Source organism: Girardinichthys multiradiatus, chromosome 18 (assembly GCF_021462225.1).
Source record: "Girardinichthys multiradiatus isolate DD_20200921_A chromosome 18, DD_fGirMul_XY1, whole genome shotgun sequence".
Lineage (NCBI taxonomy): Eukaryota > Metazoa > Chordata > Actinopteri > Cyprinodontiformes > Goodeidae > Girardinichthys > Girardinichthys multiradiatus.
In genome coordinates, this window is record NC_061810.1 from 35,815,961 (window position 1) to 35,838,728 (window position 22,768).

At 40.3% G+C, this 22,768-nt stretch overlaps 1 protein-coding gene across 2 annotated transcripts in view; it reads right to left on the minus strand.

Annotated features, from left to right (window-relative positions):
- rtn4rl1b (reticulon 4 receptor-like 1b) overlaps nt 1–22,768 on the minus strand; it is a 255,764-nt gene that overhangs the window by 225,405 nt on the left and 7,591 nt on the right. Inside the window, exon 5 of one of the 2 annotated variants that reach the window (XR_007042361.1) lies at nt 11,168–11,338. The exons of the other annotated variant lie outside the window; for it this stretch is intronic. The gene's annotated coding sequence lies outside the window, so the exon portion shown is untranslated. Of the gene's footprint in view, nt 1–11,167; nt 11,339–22,768 lie in introns of those variants that run through there. 2 annotated transcript variants of the gene reach the window in all.

A 22,768-nucleotide genomic window follows, 5' to 3' on the forward strand; every position in this document is an offset into this window, starting at 1 on the left:
CATAACCCTCATTTAGATTGGTCTAAATGCCACATTGAATCCCGGTCTACTAATTGTCACACATCTTGTCTCCAGTCAGCCTTCTCCCCCGAGTCAACCCCAACAGATCAATGAGGACAAGATTATTGATCTGTCTCATGTGCCCCGTGAATACCATGATCTAAAGAGAGTTTTTAGTAAGAACAAGACCCTGTCCTTACCACCTCACAGGCCCTATGATTGCACAATAAATCTTCTTCCCGGTGCTCCTCTGCCTACTAGTAGACTTTATAACATCTCCCGTCCAGAACAAGAGTCTCTGGAGAACTATATTAATGACTCCTTGTCGGCAGGTATTATTCGACCTTCCTCCTCACCACTTGGGGCAGGGTTTTTCTTTGTAGGGAAAAAGGATGGTTCATTACAACCATGCATTGATTATAGAGGCCTAAATCAGATCACTGTTAAGAACAAGTACCCACTTCCACTCATTACCTCTGCTTTCGAACCGGTTCATGGTGCTACCATATTTTCCAAACTAGATCTAAGAAATGCTTATCATCTGGTCAGGATCCGCCAGGGGGACAAGTGGAAGACGGCTTTCAAGACGCCGCTGGGCCATTTTGACTATTTGGTCATGCCTTTCGGACTATGTAATGCTCCTGCTGTGTTTCAAGCCTTAGTCAACGACGTTCTCTGAGATTTTTTGAACATTTTTGTTTTTGTATACTTGGATGACATTTTGATTTACTCCAAGGACATTAAGGAGCATCGCAAACACGTTCGCCAAGTCCTTCAGCGTCTTCTGGAGAACCGCCTGTTCGTAAAAGCTGAGAAGTGTGAGTTTCACCAGTCTTCAATCACTTTCTTGGGCTACATCCTGGTGTTAGTAGAACCATTGCATTAGTACAAAGAAGATTTCGGTGGCCTTCTCTAAATAAAGATGTGAAGGAGTTTGTTCAGGCTTGTGCTACCTGTGCCAGGAATAAGCCCAGTAACCAACCACCGGCAGGTCTTCTTCAACCACTCAGCATTCCAAATCAGGCTTGTCATCTCATTCCCCTCAGGAAGCTTCCATCAGCCCTACAAACAGCCAAACTACTCACAAAACATGTTTTTCGCCTTCATGGAATCCCACAGGATGTTCTCTCTGACCGTGGTCCACAGTTCATCTCTCAAGTTTGGAAACAGTTTTGTTTAGCCCCAGGAGCTAAAGTCTCACTGACCTCAGATTATCACCCTCAGTCCAATGGCCAAACTGAAAGATTAAACCAACAACTGGAATCCACATTAAGTTGCCCCACTTCCACAAATCCTACTAATTGGTACTCATACCTGCCTTGGGTTGAGTATGCACTTAATTCCCACGTTTCTTCAGCTACTGGTCGTTCCCCTTTTGAAGCTTCCCTCGGTTATCAGCCCCCTTTGTTTGCCGCTGACGAAAGGTGCATCACGGTTTCAACAGTTCACCAACACATCCAACGCTGCAAGTCCATCTGGACTATCCAGACCCTACACCGCACCGCTGACCAAAACAAACATTTCGCTGACTGGAATCGCCGACCATAATACCAGCCTGGACAGAGGGTACGGTTGTCAGCACGAGATATACCTCTCCAATCCATGTCTCGGAAACATTCGCCTCGTTTCATCGGTCCATATGAAGTAGAGACTAATTAGTCCCTCTGCAGTTCGCCTTCGTCTTCCTGCAAGTCTTCGGATTCATCCTACGTTCCATGTGTCGCAACTAAAGCCTGTGATTTCTAGTGGTTCGCTCAGTTACGATTCAAGAAGTTATGTTTGTTCCCTGTTTTTACTGTTCTCTTCCCCTTTCCCCTTACAGTTGGAGTTTCGCCCGTTTTCGTTCCTGATTATTTTGTGGCACAATAAATATCATTTCACTCTTTCTATTTTCTCCGGATTGTTCTCTGTATGTGGGTCAGAGCTATTACGAAAATAATGACAGTCAATTTTGGGTGTCCTACCTCACTTGACCCAGACCTAAACCACATCTTATTATGTTCCAAATTTCCCACCACTGCCAAAATGGAAAAGGGGCAATTATTTGGTGCTCTTGTGATTTTTGCCACCCTTGATAATAACTCCAGTTTACATTAATTATTCATTTGGAGACTGTGCACACAGTCCATGCCAGAAGAAAAGAGGAAATGTAGGGATGAGATCTAATCATTTGACGCTGCATTGTGTTAAGTCACACCACGAAGCATGTCTGTTATCTTGTTTTTTTGTCTTTGTGGATTAAATTGCTGGTGAAACATGATAGCAATTGCCTCTCAACAAATGGAACTACAGTTTATTTTAATTTAAAACTTTGAGGTATATCCAAACGTCATCTATCTGATGCTTAAATGCTGCATGGTTGTTGTCTTTTGGTGCTTTCAGTTAGTTCTTTCACATCACCGTTCAAAATACAAAAAGAGATGGGCCTCTGCCAATCATACAGATACACTGACTCAGAGAAAAAACCCTCACTTCTTTGTTTGCATTGCTATTTTCTTCTGAATTTTTCTTGTTTGTTGTTTTGACTGCAGATAAGCTATAGCTCTCTGAGTCTTTAGAGTGCAGCAGAGGCTGAGCACGCTGTGTTGTGGGGTCGCAGGGCTGGTGCTGAGAGGTCACAGCCTCTGTGTTCCAGCACAGCCTTTTGGGAAAGCAGACTTCAATTCACAGCTCCAATTTATACGCAAATGCTAACACACAAGCACACCTCTGACACGTCTCTTATCAATCTTAAGCCCAGGTCTGTGGGCTGAGGAGACATACAGAGCAGTACAATTATATCAAATCAAATGATGTTGCAGTCCTGCTGGGTGATAAGACAGGAGATTGATTTTTCCATATAATGAGGAATTTAGAAAAGATCATAGTCATATTTATGGTTAAAGACTGTATTTTATTTAGTCTGAACTTTTATACTGTTTCTAAAAAACAGTAATTCTATTTTGAAATGATTCCTTGTAATCTTCTTAGTTGTTTTTCTGTCCTAAGTAAACTAGCTTTATTTTACCTACATCAGAGCAAGTGTAGGTTAATGCAGTAAATAAAACTGTAATTTATAAAATACATTCTAAAGTACTCTGTTGTGTACTGTTCATAATCCTGAAAAAACATTTCTACAGCTCTGCAATGCCCTGCCAAAATTTCTCATGAATTTCTTTCCCATTTTGTTTGTTTGTTTGTCCTATTAGAACCACAAACTTAAACATTTAATTGGATTTAGGTCTGTATTCAGCTGGACCATCCTAACACATGAATATACATTGATCTAAATTGTTCCATTCTAGCTCTGAATCGATGTTTAGAGTAAGCGTACTGTGGTTTAGTGTGCCTCCACCCCAGTTTCAAATAATTTTTTAGGACCACACTGATTTTCCTCCATGATTGCCTTATATTTTACGCCATCTGTGTTTCATCAACTATGAGCATCTTTCCTTTCCTAACAGAAAAATGGCATCCCTGGAGCTGGTGAAATCTACTTAGAATTCTTGTGATTTCTGAAAGCAGATGGTTGCACTGAATTTAATTTAGAGGTATCCGAGTTGTGGGGATAGTCTAGGGGGATCCCCCAGTGTTGGGCTATCACATAAAATAAAGATAAAACACATACATCTTTGAGACAAAATCTAAAAAGGTTCAAGGTGTATGAATACTTTTGCACAGCAAAGGTCCATCTTCAGTGTCTCTTGCTCATATATCATGTTGTGACAACTTCCCCATTCTTTAGTTTAGCAGTTAAATATCTATAAAAACACAGGTACTGCATTGCTCCACACCAGGTCACATTATATCATAAGCAAAGGTCCTTTCCGTGATGTTTTCTGCAAACCTGCATTTTAATAGACAAGGTACAGCAGCCTGTCAGGATGCTCACCACAGATTGCAATCTGTCATCCACCAGGATTTCTGTTTTGTTGTGAATTTGTGCAAAAGCATTCACAATGTAAAAAACATTAACATGTTTAAGTGGAATTATTGGCTCTGTAAGTTATTGCAGACTGACAAAAATGCATACTTATCTAAAAACATTTGTGCTTAACATTTAAATTGAATATTTTACACATGCAGAACAGTAGTGGAAGAAAACAAAGAGCTTTGTACTACATACTGTTTGTTTCACACATACATGATGAGATCACATTCATCAGGAGGGCTACGTGGGCCATGATAAGTAGATGAGTAGTTTATTGGGAGTGAGAACTGAAGCATTTTAGCTCTATAGAAGTGCTTGCACCTGCTAGTGGGAGGCTGGAGAGGCCTCATACATACAAGGATGGAATAACAATAGTCCATGTACATATGTGTCAGTGCTCATGTGTGAACACCTGCAGCCAGATCACCCTGGCTACACCCACACAGCCCCAATGCTATTCTAATCTGCGGATAATTGTGCCAACATCTTCCAGTTTCATAACTGGAGGAACTCCATCCAGAGATGAGAAGCTGAAATACAGGTCCTTCTCAAAATATTAGCATATTGTGATAAAGTTCATTAATTTCCATAATGTCATGATGAAAATTAAACATTCATATATTTTAGATTCATTGCACACTAACTAAAATATTTCAGGTCTTTTATTGTCTTAATATGGATGATTGTGGCATACAGCTCATGAAAACCCAAAATTCCTATCTCACAAAATTAGCATATTTCATCCGACCAATAAAAGAAAAGTGTTTTTAATACAAAAAACGTCAACCTTCAAATAATCATGTACAGTTATGCACTCAATACTTGGTCGGGAATCCTTTGGCAGAAATTACTGCTTCAATGCGGCGTGGCATGGAGGCAATCAGCCTGTGGCACTGCTGAGGTCTTATGGAGGCCCAGGATGCTTCAATAGCGGCCTTTAGCTCATCCAGAGTGTTGGGTCTTGAGTCTCTCAACGTTCTCTTCACAATATCCCACAGATTCTCTATGGGGTTCAGGTCAGGAGAGTTGGCAGGCCAATTGAGCACAGTGATACCATGGTCAGTAAACCATGTACCAGTGGTTTTGGCACTGTGAGCAGGTGCCAGGTCGTGCTGAAAAATGAAATCTTCATCTCCATAAAGCTTTTCAGCAGATGGAAGCATGAAGTGCTCAAAAATCTCCTGATAGCTAGCTGCATTGATCCTGCCCTTGATAAAACACAGTGGACCAACACCAGCAGCTGACACGGCACCCCAGACCATCACTGACTGTGGGTACTTGACACTGGACTTCTGGCATTTTGGCATTTCCTTCTCCCCAGTCTTCCTCCAGACTCTGGCACCTTGATTTCTGAATGACATGCAGAATTTGCTTTCATCCGAAAAAAGTACTTTGGACCACTGAGCAACAGTCCAGTGCTGCTTCTCTGTAGCCCAGGTCTGGGGAATGCGGCACCTGTAGCCCATTTCCTGCACACGCCTGTGCACAGTGGCTCTGGATGTTTCTACTCCACACTCAGTCCACTGCTTCCGCAGGTCCCCCAAGGTCTGGAATCGGCCCTTCTCCACAATCTTCCTCAGGGTTCGGTCACCTCTTCTCGTTGTGCAGCGTTTTCTGCCACACTTTTTCCTTCCCACAGACTTCCCACTGAGGTGCCTTGATACAGCACTCTGGGAACAGCCTATTCGTACAGAAATTTCTTTCTGTGTCTTACCCTCTTGCTTGAGGGTGTCAATAGTGGCCTTCTGGACAGCAGTCAGGTCGGCAGTCTTACCCATGATTGGGGTTTTGAGTGATGAACCAGGCTGGGAGTTTTAAAGGCCCTAGGAATCTTTTGCAGGTGTTTAGAGTTAACTTGTTGATTCAGATGATTAGGTTCATAGCTCGTTTAGAGACCCTTTTAATGATATGCTAATTTTGTGAGATAGGAATTTTGAGTTTTCATGAGCTGTATGCCAAAATCATCCGTATTAAGACAATAAAAGACCTGAAATATTTCAGTTAGTGTGCAATGAATCTAAAATATATGAATGTTAAATTTTCATCATGACATTATGGAAAATAATGAACTTTATCACAATATGCTAATATTTTGAGAAGGACCAGTAAATGTGGACAGCAAACATGAGGTGTGTGGTAGGGGTCTGCAGAGAGAAGGCTGACAGATTGGGGTGTGAGTGCTGTTTATTTCTAACGTCATGACATACAGCTTCTGCTGCATGGAGACTCTTCAACAAGGATCTCCACTTTGCAAACAATGCGAGAGACTTGGAAATGAGAATTGAACTGCAATGTTGCTTTAAAGTGGACACCGACAGCTTTCTCCATGAGCATAACAATAAAACCTTTATTATCACATCCATACAGCCTGAACTGCATAATTGTATCTATTCTCCAAAGTATTGTGCAGTTTAAGTGAAAGCCAAGACAAAAGCTGGGTATAAATTAGGGCCTGTGCTCCATTGTAACTATCAAGCTGCTACTAACCTTTCTCAGTCAGCTACAATGCTCACTTACAAGAGGAATGCAATTAATAAATATTACAATTAAAAACATATAAAGGTGCATTGACTGAATATGGCTGATTTTTAGTTTGAATTGCCTTAACTGGTGATTATTAGTTGGAAACTCAAAAATCCAACCTTTTTCTGGCTGGTGAATGCATCATGCATACGTGTTAAAACTGCAGTAGGGAGGTCTGAGTAAACCATGGACTTGGCTTGTTAGATACTTTTGGGTTTCTCACATCTGTCTGCCAATGGATGTTACAGCTCTTAAAGAGAATTTGGAATCAGCTAAAATTGGTATCAACAAGCCAAGGACTGGATATCAAAAAAGGGCTGCCAAGCTCTTTGGTTAGATTGTTAATCTACAGTATAACTACCATCCCACCTATCAGAGATGAACTACAGCCTGAATGAGTAATGAAAAAATCTCCTTTAACAAACAGAGACTAAACTAGACTCAAACTTGTTTATTTTAAACAAGCTTGAAATACTTGATCAACCCTGCAACCATCCTTAGACTAGTGAGCAAGGAAACCAAACTACCCAGTAAAAGCAGGTGAACGTGAAGGTTTGAAGCAGCAAACAACACATTGTTCACATTCTTCCCTTTAGTCCAATCCTAAATATCCTCCTAGTACAATTCTGAAGAAATCAGCATTTATTTCCCTTTAATCTTACAGTGTGATAAGTCAAGCCTCTTCAAACACAAAAAGGCTTCTTTTCTCATCCCTGCAAACTTGACTTTCTATTTATTATCATGTGCCTTATGAGTGAAATTGACTACCATGATGTTTGTTGTTTGTCACTGACACAGTGACTCACACTTAGACTCAGAGCAGCAGAAGGGGAAGTTAATATCTTTTGATTGAGAAGAAAATTACAGAAGGATCACTCAAGAGTATTTGGCAACCTTCACAAGAGGATACCCCATCCATCTTCTCATCATCAGTCATCATCCATCATCTTTGTTGTCTTGAGTGACATGAATATATCTCAAGGCTACTGCTACAAAGCAGGCTGAATGTGTCTAGAACTTGCACATGCAGTAGATGTGAACATAAATATTCTGCCTGCAGTGGGATAGAATATTTTCTGATTTGCTTTGCAGCCTAGTGACTCCTCAAGCAATGAGCAAAATCTCGAAACTATGCTGTAACAGAAATAGACCAGGACAGATGACCGATAAGTAACAACTTATCATGTTTATGAGAGATTACAAACATTTGCAAACATTTCTCCTTGCTCTCTAAAAACCTTAACTTTGCATGTTTCTGTTTTGCTTCAGGTTTAATTTTGTCTGATTGTTTCCTGGATATTTAAGCACACAGCCAAACAATATTGCACAATTAAACAATAAAATATTCGTAGTAATCTCATAAATTGTGTATAAGTACAGATGCATTTTCGGATTTGGCAGATTAGTTACACTTTAAACATACTAGTGGCCCTTATGGAAGCCTGTCATTGGCCAGTCAAACACTGCTACACAGTATTATTTTCTTCTGAGATATCTTAGTGTTGAGGAGGAGTAAATATAATTATATGTTTCTAGTTTGTTTTGTTCAGACATTTAGCGAGTGGAGATTATGTTGGACTTTTACAGTTACAATAACTGCAGAGAACACTAATGTGCTCTACAGAGGAATAAAAAGAAGCCTCAGCAGCAGCAGAAAAGCTAACTGGAATACAGAAAGCTGCTTAATTTTTTTGTTTTGAGCTGCCAGCCTCTATCTGCCATTGCATAAGTAAGATGTGAAAGTGTTGGCAACCTGTTGGAAAAATGTGATAAAAGGTAGGAATATTAACAATGTAGAAAATCCACCAAGAGTGCTGCTTTAGTCAGCAATGCTAACAGGGATGATCGTTAAAAGTTTAAAGCAGATTACAAATGTCACCATTGTTGGGATTATGAATCTGAGAATATTATTTAATATTTAATATTAATATTTTAATATTTTATCAAATAATATGTTGGTCTATTAAGGGTTGTCCTGTGAATTCCAGCCCAGTAAGGCGATGGTATTAAGACAAAATAGAAAGGTGTGAGACGAGCTCTGACATTATTGAACAGCATAAACTCTGCACATATATGGAATGAATTCACACAATTTCTTAAAATACAAGAATTTATTAACAAAAATAAGTCAACTCAAAGTCAAACATATTTCAATAAGTAAAACAATCCAACAAATACCAAGCGGAATTAAAGAATAGGGAAGACTAATGGGCTACGTACAATATAAACAAGTTGATTTCAGATGATTGAGAACCATGACTGAAGGAGTGATGCAACATTACCATGCAATGTAATTTATGTTTGAGAACCAAGGGTTATCTTGAAGAATCTGGAAATGAAGTTGTTAGTCTTGGAACTAACTTAGGAAATAATCAGCAAACGTTTAGACAACCATTTACAATGCAAGATCATAAAATATTATTTTAATAAAATAATGTTTTGAGAATGATCTACTGAATGAAACCAACCTTCTGGATGACTAATTTTCAATGGGATCTCCTTAACTGCCTTTATTTATTAAAATAATATTTAAAGAAATATTATTAAAGGAAATGGTAAAACATTTAAGGACATATTTTGGACAAGAGCCAAATCTTTCTGGGGAAATGGGGCTTTATGGTGTTTACTTAGTTATCAAATTTAGTAAAATGATGTTAGGGACACATTATTTACTGGATTGAAAACTAAACCTTTCTGGGTGAATATTATTTAGCAGCAAGCACACGTCCTTACCTGTTAGCAGTTGAAGCTAACAAAGAAGCTGATAGCTTAGCACCAGAATCAAACACACACCTTTAAAAATACCATCAATAAAAGGGTTAAAATGCATAAGCGCGGACGGCGCGTTTTGATCAATCTTCTGTTTAAAATCACCCTTTAAATAAAGTTTGTCTTAACTTTAAAACATACAAACAAAGAACACAAAACCAAACTTCATAAAATGGAAAACGTTTAGATCATTTCAATCTAAATCACTTCTATATTATCCTGCCCAAACACTTGACCTCATGTGTGGTGAAGAACATTGTCCAGGGCGGCGAAGTTTGAAGAAACGTCCACAGTCTTTAAACAGTTAGCCACAGCTAACCTCCTTAGCTGTGGGGAGTGGCGGCTGTTCTGTCGGCCGGCCAAACAGCACATTACCGTAACCACGGTGATGCGGCTCCTGTTGTCCTTCTCTCAGGCAGGGAAAACCGTTTCACTCGGCTTGTAGAGACAGCTTCTCTACTGGGGACTTCTCTGGGACAGATTGCTTCTGCAGGCCTCAGAGAGCAATGCTTATACCTTAATTTACCCCTTTTTATGAATGAATACCGGATTCTTTCAACAGCAATTCATCAGTACTTAACTTGTGCATATGATCGCGGAATCGAATGACATTCTTGGATCCAGTTGAAGAGTTTATGTCTGTTTGCCAGCAAAGAGACATTAGCGCGCAGTTCCTCTCCGTTCCTGGTCCCGCAAAGAGGAACAATGGAAGAGATCATACCATTGGAAAGGGGTTGGTTTTATACAGCCAGTGGCATCATTTTCTTGGTGGTTTATTAATATTTACTTGTGCAGGACCAAAAACACGTAAAGTTTAAATAAAAGAGTTCTGGATTGTAAAATACAGGTTAATCCTGAGTTAAAATTGCATTAATTCTAATCACATACATTTGAAATACTAAAGTATATGTGCTATGTGCTTCAAAATTAAGTTTAAAAACCAGTAAATCTAATCAGCTTTTAGTTCTGGTCCAACATAATGTTTAAAATAATTAGTAAAAACTTATAAGTTTTACATATTACTGGAAAACTATAAAAAAAAATTAAAATGTGCCTCATTCTTTTGCTTCATAGGTATTCTATGTGATTTAGTCAATGGCTCTGCCCTTAGGCCCCCTTTAATTTTGAAGAATGACTGCCAAAATGTCAATTATAATAAAAAGATATATAAGTGGAGCCAGAATGTGAAGCACGTTTGTTACCTTCTCATGAATATCTTACATTTATCCTAAATGTATTGCCACATAAAACAGATCCAAACATACCAAGGGAAAAACGTTTTCTTGTTATAACTAGCTATCAAGTCTGAGATTGGGTGATTATAAAAGGTCTGAAAAGCAGCTGCAGAGGATGCTACGCACTGAGCTGCCTAACACATAGCGATTGTTAACCTCCCAATCCATCACTGAAGGGAGAAGCAATGACACAGAGAACCTGCTTCTTCCATTAGAGCCCTGACAGAGCCTGATTCCTGTCCTTGCATTCACTCCGTCTTCTTGTGACTGTGTATCTCTCAGATACCACAATGAAGTCTTTGGTCTTTCTCTGCACCAGTAAGGTAAGCAGCTACCTTTTCCGCCTTTTTTGCATCCCTTGATGCCTTCCTCTTTGAGGAATGATGGAAACTCACACTAGTAATGGTGTAAATTAGCAGGCAAACACATCAGGAAAAAAATGCTACCTCCTATTGTGGTCTAAACACATGAGAACACTTCTGGTAATAAAGATGTGTAAATGAGCTTTATACACAATGTGCTGTTGTTTCTGGACTGTTGTTTTGCTCCTTTGAATAATTGACAAGGCTGTACTTGTGAAGACGGGGACAAATCTGCTGAGTTAATGTCCCAGCCAGACAAATTTTTTTGTATCAAACATCAATCCCTGCTGCATGGAATAGTTGCCACCGTGGCACTTCATAAATCTTATGCAACCCCAGTTCAGTGATAAAACAAGCCAACAGCAAACTGTGTTTATTGTTTCACTGGAGAGCTGGCACCAGATGACATCTGCTATATTTACCCTCTATATTGCGTTCCATTTCTAAAATACACTTTCACATCAAGCAGGTCTCTGAGTTGGGACTGGGGACATATTAGCAGGAATGCTGAGGGCAAACTGGAGGCTCTTCCTGGCCATCTGGGGAATAAAGACATTTGTAGTTTAAGTAAGAGTTGGAGCTGTCAGAGGTGCACACATGGCCTTGACAGTGATCTTATACTGGGGTGTTGGGGCAGAGCCGTGGCAGTGTTCCCTGTCAGACTGTGGCGTCTCTGTGTTCCCGAGCCTCCCATAGGAATTGAGCAGTTTGTGATTGAGGCTTTGACTAGGAGCTGCATCTGTGAGACACAGCATACATGGTAGTGACTATCTATTAGTTTGACATTTTTTTCCTTTCTCTTTTTTGACTGCAGGCAAGGCAGGATAGAGCTTTCGCCTTCAAGATCCCTTGGTAAACATGCCAGATGAATTGAAACCTCATAAAACCAACTTCAAGCTTTCCTTTTTTCTCACCAGTAAAGTTTATAAAAGGGAAGAAATCTAATGTTCATACAAAGTAGCCTTTTCCCAAACATATAATGAAAACACACTGTATTCATACATCTTAAATTATTTTGTCATACTACAGCCACAAACTTAGATACATTTTATTGGGAAATGTTCAAGCTCAAAGTGTCACAAAATTATGAACTGAAAGTAACAAAAAAATAGTTTAAACTGTTTTAACAAAAAAAATCTGACCATCATTTTTATTTAACCGTCTTTACTCCAATTCCCTTAAATTCAAAAACAGAGTGCACCTGTGCGTAATATAATCTGTATAAATACAGCTATTCTGTGAAGATCTCAGAGGTTTGTAAGAGAATATTATTGAACAAACAGCATCATGAAGACCAAGGAACACAATACCTGAACATCTCAGGGAGTGTTGCTCAATCCATCATGAAAACAGAACGAGTATGGCACAGCTGTTAACCTACTAAAACATGACCGTACCCCAAATTTGGCAGACCTGGCAAGGCATTCATAAATCAGAAAATCTGCTATGGGGCCCGTGGTAACTTTGAGGGAGCTGCAGAGATCCACAGTTCAGTGAGGGAATATTTCCAGAAGAAAACTAATAATTGTATACTACAAATCTGCCCTTTATAGAAGATTGGCAAGAAGAAAACTATCATAAAGCTGTTGGGATGCCTTTCTTTAACAGAAGACTTGCAGTTATTGCATCAAAAGGGGGGGAGGGGTTCCCCTGCAGTCATACCAGCACTACCACTATATTATACATACACCCAGAGCTACACAGGAATGGTTTAGGTCAATGTATATTTATGTGTTAAAAAGGCCCAGTTAAAGTCAAGAAGAAGTAAGAAGAAGTCAAGAATCTGTGACAAGGCTTGAAAATGTATGCTTGCACATAACTCTCCATTATGAGTAAGCTGACCTACAGGTCCTTCTCAAAAAATTAGCATATTGTGATAAAGTTCATTATTTTCCATAATGTCATGATGAAAATTTAACATTCATATATTTTAGATTCATTGCACACTAACTGAAATATTTCAGGTCTTTCATTGTCTTAATACGGATGATTTTGGCATACAGCTCATGAAAACCCAAAATTCCTATCTCACAAAATTAGCATATCATTAAAAGGGTCTCTAAACGAGCTATGAACCTAATCATCTGAATCAACGAGTTAACTCTAAACACCTGCAAAAGATTCCTGAGGCCTTTAAAACTCCCAGCCTGGTTCATCACTCAAAACCCCAATCATGGGTAAGACTGCCGACCTGACTGCTGTCCAGAAGGCCACTATTGACACCTTCAAGCAAGAGGGTAAGACACAGAAAGAAATTTCTGAACGAATAGGCTGTTCCCAGAGTGCTGTATCAAGGCACCTCAGTGGGAAGTCTGTGGGAAGGAAAAAGTGTGGCAGAAAACGCTGCACAACGAGAAGAGGTGACCGGACCCTGAGGAAGATTGTGGAGAAGGGCCGATTCCAGACCTTGGGGAACCTGCGGAACCAGTGGACTGAGTCTGGAGTAGAAACATCCAGAGCCACCGTGCCCAGGCGTGTGCAGGAAATGGGCTACAGGTGCCGCATTCCCCAGGTCAAGCCACTTTTGAACCAGAAACAGCGGCAGAAGCGCCTGACCTGGGCTACAGAGAAGCAGCACTGGACTGTTGCTCAGTGGTCCAAAGTACTTCTAAAGCAAATTCTGCATGTCATTCGGAAATCAAGGTGCCAGAGTCTGGAGGAAGACTGGGGAGAAGGAAATGCCAAAATGCCAGAAGTCCAGTGTCAAGTACCCACAGTCAGTGATGGTCTGGGGTGCCGTGTCAGCTGCTGGTGTTGGTCCACTGTGTTTTATCAAGGGCAGGGTCAATGCAGCTAGCTATCAGGAGATTTTGGAGCACTTCATGCTTCCATCTGCTGAAAAGCTTTATGCAGATGAAGATTTCATTTTTCAGCAAGACCTGGCACCTGCTCACAGTGCCAAAACCACTGGTAAATGGTTTACTGACCATGGTATCACTGTGCTCAATTGGCCTGCCAACTCCCCTGACCTGAACCCCATAGAGAATCTGTGGGATATTGTGAAGAGAACATTGAGAGACTCAAGACCCAACACTCTGGATGAGCTAAAGGCCGCTATCGAAGCATCCTGGGCCTCCATAAGACCTCAGTGCCGCAGGCCTATTGCCTCCATGCCACGCCGCATTGAAGCAGTCATTTCTGCAAAAGGATTCCCGACCAAGTATTGAGTGCATAACTGTACATGATTATTTGAAGGTTGACGTTTTTTTGTATTAAAAACACTTTTATTTTATTGGTCGGATGAAATATGCTAATTTTGTGAGACAGGAATTTTGGGTTTTCATGAGCTGTATGCCAAAATCATCCATATTAAGACAATAAAAGATCTGAAATATTTCAGTTAGTGTGCAATGAATCTAAAATATATGAATGTTAAATTTTCATCATTACATTATAGAAAATAATGAACTTTATCACAATATGCTAATTTTTTGAGAAGGACCTGTATTTTACACAAATGAATAAGCTAAAATTTTAGTCTCTTGATCTGCAAAGCTAGCAGAAACACCTCAAGACTCCCTGCTGTAACTTCACCGAAAGGTACTACTACGTTTTGGGGGGACTGAACCCTTAAGGTATGCCAATTGATTCAGATTTTCCTTTGCATAATAAATGTGGAAATCATCCAACATTTTTCTTCCACTTTAAAATGTTGCACAATTTTCTGTGGGTCTATCACATAAAACTCCAGTAAAATGCATTGAGACTGTAATATGACAAAACGTGAAAAAGATTCAAGGGTTGTCCAAGGGAGCCTTTGTATTCCTTATTTTTTCCATGCTGGTAAAAAAAAAAGATGAACTGAGAGGAGATTTTGTCAAGAAGTAACACAACTTTAACCCGAGGGAGCACATAAAAGGCTTTGTTAGGATGCACAAAAGAAATCCCACTACTCAAGGTGGTTTGAATTTAACACAAGCTTCTCTCAATTTCACTGGTTCTCAACAGTGTTTCAAGTGCTTCATCTTTAGGCACAGCACTCCCAGTGCAACCCCTTGCTGAAAGATGAGGAAATAAAAAGGCCCTGCAACATCAATTAAGGAGGCTGGAGATGCAATGCAGCAAAATACTGAGATATTTTAAACGTGCACTATTTGTCAAAATCTACTTTATTTGAAAGCAGCATGGGCTCAGTACTCTTATGAGAATAGTGGAATAATTAAAAGCTTATCTCTCCCACACAAAACAGCACCTTGCAACCCTATTGTGAGTTTGATGGCCAGTATTTTTACGATGCAAGGTCTTAATGATTTGAATGGTTTTCATGAGTAAGAGCCAAGGCTGACGAACAATGTTTATTAGAAAAGAAAAGCCAAAAAAATGTCAAGGACTTCAGTCTCATTCAAGTCCCTGAAATACACAAGGAGGGAGAGTGTGAGAGGTCCCTTTCATGCTCCAGAAATAGATTTCAATTTGACGAAGGTGGTTGCAAACACAGCGGGATATTTTAAACTTAGATTTAGGGAGATATGAAAAAAAGGGAGTAAATTGAAATCCCTAATTCCAGTTCATTCTTATCCCCTTTATATGTGCTTTAATTAGGTCAAAACATGGTCGTATTGGTATAAGTACCTAAAATGTATTACCATTCTAAGACAATTGTCATGGATTTGCATATAAATGATTGGTGATGTGGAAGACCTTGGCCTATATTCTGTAATTACTACAACTCCATCTTTCTCTCTGAGCTCTGCCTTTTATTCATTAAGTCTACGCTTCATCTTTTTTAAATTCCATAGAAAATCCTCTTGTTCTTCTGAAGGTGTCACATAATACCAGGCCATTTCTTTAGATATAAGATGCAAAAGAATGGGAGGGACTGTACTGTGTGTGTGTGTGTGTGTGTGTGTGTGTGTGTGTGTGTGTGTGTGTGTGTGTGTGTGTTTTTCTCACCACATAGATGATGTGTTCAGGGTGATGTGATCTTAGTTTTTCACCAGACACCGTTTTGCATAACATGGAAAGGTTCACCTTCCTCAACATGTTTGCTGTGTCTCTTGCATTGTTTGTACCAAACTCCAAACATTAGTTTCTTATGGCTTTCTTTAGACAATGGGTTTTCTCTTGCCACTATTCTATAAAGGCTAGATTTGTATAGAGCACGACTACTAGTTGTCCCACCACCAGAGCCGTGGATCACCTTCAGAGTTACCATGAACCTCCTTGCTGCTTCCCTGATCAATGTTCTCCTTGTTGGGTTTGCTAGTTTAGCTGGACGGCCATGTCTTGGCATGTATGGTACAGCTTTGCAGTTGTACCATAGACTTTCCATGCTCAGATGATGGATTGAACAGTGTTCTGAGTTAACATTTTATAACCTAATTCTGCTTTGAACTACTCTGAATCTTTACTCTTAAAGCTGTATAGTGAGATTAAGGAGCACATGGGTGGACTCTTTTTTAGCAATTTGGGTTTTATTTCACTAGATTTGATCTATTTCTCAGTAGAGTATTCATCTTACAGTTCGAAAGTTGTGTGTTCAATTTCAACTTCTTTCTGTCACATGTCGATGAGGGTAAGCCACTTAGCCACAAATTGCCTACAGATCGGCCTATCCTCGAATGTGTTCATGTTTGTGTGCGAATGTGGCTCTACTGTAAAGCTTTTTGAGTAGTTAAAATGACTAGAACAATGCTATATAAATGCCATTTAGTGGTATTCAAGTAAAGGGGATTAAGAGAAATGCATACCACACTTTCAAGATATTTATTTTCAGAAAAAAAACAAGTTTTCTTCCACTTTACAATTATGGACTAATTTGTGTAATTTGATCACCTAAAATCCCGATAAGATACACTGAAACCTGAGGTAGTAACATGGCAACATGTAAAAAAATCTGAGCAAGCAATGTGACAAAGCATTTTAGATGAATGCAAGAAATAGTAGTGTTTGCTGAATTAAGCAAAATTGGCTTGATCAGATCAGCTAGAATGGTTACACTGATTCCATTTGGGTGGCTCTGCAGATGCCACACCACAGAAGGTAGCCATGGAGAGGAAAATTAATTGCAGCAGATTGCAGCTATGGCCAGCGCTCTTACTGCTCCCTAAAGTCAACCACAGTCATGACAGATGCCTTGGTACCAATAGCATTATCTGGAACAAAGTCAGGGCTGATATTACAAGAACCGAGCTTACATGCGACTGTGACAGCAGCCTGTCTCATTAACACCACAAATGACAAGGCCAGGTCTGGTGGAGTAGAAAGTGATTGGAGGTGCACAGTCAGAGATTGGACTCTTAGAAATGAAGGGATGATGGTTGTTTCTTTCAGTCATCTCATTCCCATCTGAGTGGTTTGAAATTTTCCTCAAAGCACATGGAGGAATTATTAAAAAATAAATAAATAAATAAACATCTTTAAATATGCAAACACAGGAGGCTGAATTAGTCATTGTTCTCACATTAAACACCTTGAAATAAACAAGCTCTGACTGGGGTGTGGATAAAGAGTGGGGATAATCTGAGTATTAATAAGCAATAAATCATTGCAGGAGTCAGGAGACTTTGCCTGCATGTGCAGACCTGATACCAACCAGCAACCAGAAATCAAATACAGGTATATCAGAAAATTAGAACCACATATGAGTATTACCTCCAATACCAATTGTCGTAGGGGTTTGATTTGCTGTTTCCAATTTATGGTGAACATACTGCTCACCTATATATAGATATATATCTATCTATCTATATATATATATATATATATACATATATATACACATATAGATATATATCTATATATGTCTTCAACGCCCACGTGGGATACGACAGTGACACCTGGAGAGGCTGATCTGAATCCGAGTGGTGTTTTGTTATTGGACTTCTGTGCTAGTCACAGATTGTCCATAATGAACATCATGTTCAAACATAAGGGTGTCCATCAGTGCACTTGGCACCAGGACACCCTAGGCAGGAGGTCAATGATCGACTTTGTTGTTGTATCAGCAGAACTTCGGCCGCATGTTTTGGACACTCGGGTGAAGAGAGGGGTTGAGCTGTCCACTGATCACCACCTGGTAGTGAGTTGGATCCGCTGGAGGAGGAGAAAGCCGGACAGACTTGGCATGCCCAAGCGCATAGTGAGGGTCTGCTGGGAATGTCTGGCAGAGTCCTTGGCCAGGGATGTATTCAACTCCCACCTCTGGGAGAGCTTTGACCAGATTCCGGGGAATGTTGGAGACATAGAGTCCGAGTGGACCATGTTCTCCACATCTATTGTCGATGCTGCTGCCCTCCTTCATTCTATCTGATTGTTTCTTCATTTAAGTATCTTGGCATCTTGTTCACGAGTGAGGCAAGAATGGAGCGGGAGATCGACAGACGGATCAGTGCGGCTGCCGCAGTAATGGGGGCGCTGTGCTGCTCCGTTGTGGTGAAGAGAGAGCTGAGCTGAAAAGCGAAGCTCTCGATTTACCGGTCGGTCTACGTTTCTACCCTCACCTATGGCCATGAACTTTGGGTCATGACCGAAAGTACCAGATATCGGCTACTAGCAGCTAAAATGAGCTTCCTCTGCAGGGTGGCTTGGCACTCCCTTAGAGATAGAGTGAGGAGCTCGGCCATCCGGGAGGAAGTCGGAATAGAGCCACTGCTCCTCCACATCGAGAGGAGCCAGTTGAGGTGGCTCGGGCATCTATACCAGATGCCTCCTAGACGCCTTCCTCGGGCGGTGTTCCAGGCATGTCCCACCGGGGAGAGGCCCAGGACACGCTGAAGGGACTATGTCTCTCGGCTGGCCTGGGAGTTGGAGGAGGTGTCTGGGGAGAGGGACCTCTGGGAGTTTCTGCTGAGTCTGCTGCCCCCGCGACCTGTTCCCGCAAAAGCGGAAGACAACGAGGGGAGGGGTATATATATATATATATATATATATATATATATATATATATAGATGTATATATATATATACAGGTCCTTCTGAAAAAATTAGCATATTGTGATAAAGTTCATTATTTTCCATAATGTCATGATGAAAATTTAACATTCATATATTTTAGATTCATTGCACACTAACTGAAATATTTCAGGTCTTTTATTGTCTTAATACGGATGATTTTGGCATACAGCTCATGAAAACCCAAAATTCCTATCTCACAAAATTAGCATATCATTAAAAGGGTCTCTAAACGAGCGATGAACCTAATCATCTGAATCAACGAGTTAACTCTAAACACCTGCAAAAGATTCCTGAGGCCTTTAAAACTCCCAGCCTGGTTCATCACTCAAAATCCCAATCATGGGTAAGACTGCTGACCTGACTGCTGTCCAGAAGGCCACTATTGACACCTTCAAGCAAGAGGGTAAGACACAGAAAGAAATTCCTGAACGAATAGGCTGTTCTCAGAGTGCTGTATCAAGGCACCTCAGTGGGAAGTCTGTGGGAAGGAAAAAGTGTGGCAGAAAACGCTGCACAACGAGAAGAGGTGACCGGACCCTGAGGAAGATTGTGGAGAAGGGCCGATTCCAGACCTTGGGGGACCTGCGGAACCAGTGGACTGAGTCTGGAGTAGAAACATCCAGAGCCACCGTGCCCAGGCGTGTGCAGGAAATGGGCTACAGGTGCCGCATTCCCCAGGTCAAGCCACTTTTGAACCAGAAACAGCGGCAGAAGCGCCTGACCTGGGCTACAGAGAAGCAGCACTGGACTGTTGCTCAGTGGTCCAAAGTACTTCCAAAGCAAATTCTGCATGTCATTCGGAAATCAAGGTGCCAGAGTCTGGAGGAAGACTGGGGAGAAGGAAATGCCAAAATGCCAGAAGTCCAGTGTCAAGTACCCACAGTCAGTGATGGTCTGGGTTGCCGTGTCAGCTGCTGGTGTTGGTCCACTGTGTTTTATCAAGGGCAGGGTCAATGCAACTAGCTATCAGGAGATTTTGGAGCACTTCATGCTTCCATCTGCTGAAAAGCTTTATGGAGATGAAGATTTCATTTTTCAGCACGACCTGGCACCTGCTCACAGTGCCAAAACCACTGGTACATGGTTTACTGACCATGGTATCACTGTGCTCAATTGGCCTGCCAACTCTCCTGACCTGAACCCCATAGAGAATCTGTGGGATATTGTGAAGAGAACGTTGAGAGACTCAAGACCCAACACTCTGGATGAGCTAAAGGCCGCTATCGAAACATCCTGGGCCTCCATAAGACCTCAGCAGTGCCACAGGCTGATTGCCTCCATGCCACGCCGCATTGAATCAGTCATTTCTGCAAAAGGATTCCCGACCAAGTATTGAGTGCATAACTGTACATGATTATTTGAAGGTTGACGTTTTTAGTATTAAACACTTTCCTTTTATTGGTCAGATGAAATATGCTAATTTTGTGAGATAGGAATTTTGGGTTTTCATGAGCTGTATGCCAAAATCATCCGTATTAAGACAATAAAAGACCTGAAATATTTCAGTTAGTGTGCAATGAATCTAAAATATATGAATGTTAAATTTTCATCATGACATTATGGAAATTAATGAACTTTATCACGATATGCTAATTTTTTGAGAAGGACCTGTATGTTTACGTGAATCAAAATTTGTTTGGACTATTAGTTTGAGGGTTTTCACACTTATGCTTAGCACCCTTTATTTATTTTTTTTTTTTTTTCAGCCTAACAGATTTTTGTTTTCAATTTATTGTAAAGAATATACTGTAAGTTACACAAATTGTGGAGAAAGTTTGAAAACGATTTAGCGGGGTCTCAAAAACCTGGAATTTTAAAATAAATATGTACACCTTTTAGAGAATCGCCTGATTCATGTTTAACTTCCTGTTAAAGTAAATCAAATGGTAAAAGTTCTTAGTTTTGATGCATTTCATGAATATGTTAAAACATACCAACGTATATAACATTTGAAATGCAGATTTCCAGTCAGAGCCAGACAAGGGAAAATGAGCTAATTCTGCTTTCTGGCACATTAATTGTTGCATCTGTACAATAATCCCCCCTTTTTAGCCTCTTCCCTTTTTGGAGGATATGCCTTTTCATGTTCTCAATGCCAAAAGGGCAGAAGACCAGGTGCTGGTGTAGCTGAACTGCTGTTCTCAGCGCACAAAGGCAATGTTGCCTGGGGAGGAATCCTCAAGATGGGGTAGAGCTGTCACTGTAACAGGAGAGCACCTGGGATTACTGTCAACAGTCTCCTGGACTGTCTTCCCCCTGCCGCTTCCCGTCCTCCCTTCTGGCTCCTAAAGATCCATGGCATTCCAGTTGACATTGACCTTTAAACTCCAATTAGCCACTTAATCACAAATTAATTATTAATATTAGAAAAACCAACGGGTCTTAGGTTGTTTGTCTCCTTCACCTCATTATCATCCACTAATGACTATCCTTGCATTTCATTTCTACAACAAAGGGAAAGAAAATGTCATTTACACTTAAATCAGGTGATTTTTTTTTTTTTTGTCTAAACAGCAATAAAACTTTATTTCTGTGCACTTATAGTTAATTTTAACCCCTAATTTTAATTAGAAATCCAAAAGTATTTTAAGGCCCCATTAATAAGACAGTCCTCTGCTGCATCCACTTCTGAACTCTGACCCCTTGTGACCTAATACATCATGAAATGGTTGAAAGGGAAATGTGAAATGGCTTCCAGAAATAAAAACAAAGTTCAGTGGGACACTCATGCCAGGCACTGCTGCTTACGAACACATACACACACTCACTCGCATACCTACTAATTATATGCCATCTTCTGTTAGGAGAAATATGATCAAAAAGTGCCACTATCTCCCACAGAAACCCTCCTGAGTATTGTGTGCTAAATAAATGGCTTTAGGGTATCAAGAATCTCCTTCAGCTAAATGAGACATTTGAATTCACTGACAGAAGCCGAGGTGCACTGTCTGGTCGTCTAATAAATGTGACTCAGCTATCCGATGATTGTTTCTCTGTCAATTATCTTAGACTCTGTGTTTTCTAAGACAGATCTCTGGAATACCAATCAGTCAGTTACTTCAGTGCATTTTTCTCTCCATCCTACTGCATGAAAGCTCCAGCAAAAAGAAAAAGAAAAATAGCAGTTTTTTTGTGCTTGTGTTTTTCACCTCCATGCATCTACTTGATGTTTTGATTACCATTTTCAACAGAGGGGTAGAAGGTTTTTAAGACTTGCACTTCTAAACAAGTGTCAGACTAGAGTAGAAACGTCGACTTTCCACTGAGATTTACTTTCTATTTTTCAGGCGGCTTAGAAAGATTTAAAGGGATCACTTTGAGGTTTATATTTTTGCACCCCTCTACATTATCCTCTTCGCTTCTTTTCAAACCTCCTCTCCTCTCGAACTCAGTTGTTGGCCCTCTCTCGCACATAAACCCGAGTTAACACCAAAAAGTATGACGGTGTGGAGCTGACAAGGAGTGATGGCACATTCCAAGGCTCTGAGAGGATTAGGCCAGTGAAAAAATGAGCAAGGAGTCTTTCTCTTTAAGTGCAAGTTTCTCTGGCCCTTTATGATGGCTGAATGTTTGCCACAAGCAGTGACAGATGGGTCTTGTATTGCTCTTGTGCAAATTTGTGTCAACATTTAGAATTATTAGGTTTGCTGAAAGTATTGTCTGTGGCTCCATTTGGGAAACACACGTCAGCTGTTAACAAAAGAAACGTATTTGCTTTAATGACATCCATATTTTGCTTTGGAATAATTACCAGAGTACTTAATGATTATGAGCCGTACCATCCCTGGGTTAAAAAAAAAAAAAAAAATCAAGCTTGAGGCTCAGAGCCGCTCTTATTTTACAGGGCCACAGGTGTTTCTTTGTTCTGTATTTGCCCTGCTGAAATCCTTAATGACAAACCCTCCATCCCTGTTTGCAAATATGTGAAAAATACAAGAAATGTTCTACTTCTATAGCTAACACAGCCATTTAAAGCTGCTTTCAAAATTGTTCTAATTTCTAGAAGTAATTATCTTTGCATTATCATCAATCACCGCAGCGGGAAGGTTAAGGAACAAACTGATCTGTTTGTT